Below are 2,244 nucleotides of genomic sequence, written 5' to 3' on the forward strand. Positions count from 1 at the left end.
TTAGACATGAGGTGTTGCTAAGGACCCATGCAGACAGACTCCAGTCTTTAGCAGGAGCACAGTACTTTGGGGGAGAAGTTTACTCTTGGGAATTGGGTCTTATTTATATAAAAATAAAAGTACTATAAAACTTAAAGTAGGAATTCAGCAAGAAGTATTGATGTTCATTTCAGGATGGTGTTTCATGTGGAGAATTTATCTAACACAGCACATCAATGAGAACTGCACCATAAAAAATCTATGGCTTTCAGATATCTTATTAAGAGAAGGAAAACAGTGGAGGTTTATTATTTCAGTGCATTCAAATATTGGAGACAAAATGATCACAGGAGTTAACAAGCAGAGGGCAAAGTCCAGAGAATATTGAGGCTGCTTGATTGCTGCTTAACATTTCCCTCTTTCAAAACACATTACCTGTTTCTGCTGCATGACTGTTTTTTGCTTTTAATATTTAAGATTTTTAACTAAACAGCAGTAATAATTGTATCATTATGTCTCCATTCTGATCATATGTTCATTGTAACTTTTTTCTTTCTATTTGGATTACTGCATTGTGTCCAATTGAGAACTGGACATTTTGGGTTTTATTGTTGATGTTGGCTTATTGTTTTAGCTTATGTATCTTTCTTTCTATGTATGAATGCACCCTATCCTTGCAAGGCCCTTATTGTGAAAGATTTTGTAAACCTATTCAGGCCTAAATCTTAAACTAATTGCGGGGACTGCGTGTGTTGAATCTTCTCCCTGCTATGATCATGAGAGTATTCACATTCCTCCTAGATACTCTGCTTTAGTTTCCTTATGGCTTTGTGCATTCCCCTTATGTTCTCCTGGAGAAATCCAGCTTCAGGTCTCCCAGGTGCATTCCAGTCTTATACTTGACAGTTTTTAATGGTGGAAGGATTTGGTCTAAGGACCATTTTGTGACCTTCTCACTGAGCCATATTCCAAAGAAGTTGTCATGACCCATGGTCTCAGTGAGTTCTCATGATTCCTGTTCATCCTCCAGAGGAGATGCTGGTCTTTGTTTTTCTGATCCTTCTTCTGAGATGGAGTGACTCTTGTTTTCCTCAGTTCTTCTCACTAACAGCTCCAGTGTTCCTCTATCCCTACCTTCTGTCTTCAAATTTGCTGCTCTTCCCTGAAGATTCAGGATGTTCTTCTACATGAAAGAAATAATTTGTGGTTCTGAAGAAAACCTTCAGTGTTACCCTCCTTTCGTCTCCCACTTCCTGTGGGACAACACCAGTGGGCCTAGAGTACCGGTTTTGGTGTCTTGCCCTGCAGGTCAATTCATTAGTTCTGTATTGATGGTTGGAGATATGGCTCTGGATGCACTTCAGAAAGGTGAGTTCTCCCTCTCTTCCAGTCACAGCTATGAGTGAGGGAAGAGGAAGTGTCAATAACCTTGGATAAAATATTTCAGTGGGAATAGAAATTTCCTAACTTTGGGGCCAGTATCAAGTTCAAACTATGATGCCTTTACCACATTAGGCTTCGCAACACCCAATACATATTTCGATGTAAATCTTGTCCTAGTCACTCGCCATCTTGTGGCCTCTGTCCAAGATAAGCTTATCAACTGATAATGTGTTCCTGTTTATTCCCAGCATGGGCTTGTCCCTACAGAATTCTGATGTTTTGTATCATGTACCTTCAATTTACTGGAGCATTAAATAAAACATATGAATGTTCAGCTTATTCAGTTTTGTTGTCTTTGGGGAAGATAATGACTGTTTCGTCATTGTTATTGTCTATGTTAAAAGAAGAAACAATGTTTTATCAGCTGCCTAATTCTCCAAGTTGAGTCATAGTTTCATTTATAAAATCAGTGACTTTGCAACAATCCAAGTCAATAAGCGGTTTAGTTAATGGGAAACTGTTGATTAATTCACTCACTGGATTAAGATCCATAATTAAGAACATGGGGTACTAGAGCATGGCTGCTAGCACAGGTGTTTTGCCCAGAAAATTAAAACAAAGAAATAAAAGTACAGACCTCACTATTTTACTTTTATAAATTCTAGAAATGAAAACTCACCTATGGTAACATAACAAGGATTAGTAGATGCCTGGTGAGAGCATGGGAGAAAGCAAAGAGTAGGAATTACAGAAAACAAGAGAAAATATGAGGCAAATTGACTTGTTTGCCATCTAGCAAATGGTGATGGTTATGTCAAAGTTTATCAATTTCACACTTTAAACATGTGAAATTTATCATATGCCAATCACCTCATTGAAGTT

Source organism: Carlito syrichta, unplaced genomic scaffold (genome assembly GCF_000164805.1).
Source record: "Carlito syrichta isolate Samal-C Ts95f unplaced genomic scaffold, Tarsius_syrichta-2.0.1 Scaffold233821, whole genome shotgun sequence".
In the NCBI taxonomy this organism is placed as follows: domain Eukaryota; kingdom Metazoa; phylum Chordata; class Mammalia; order Primates; family Tarsiidae; genus Carlito; species Carlito syrichta.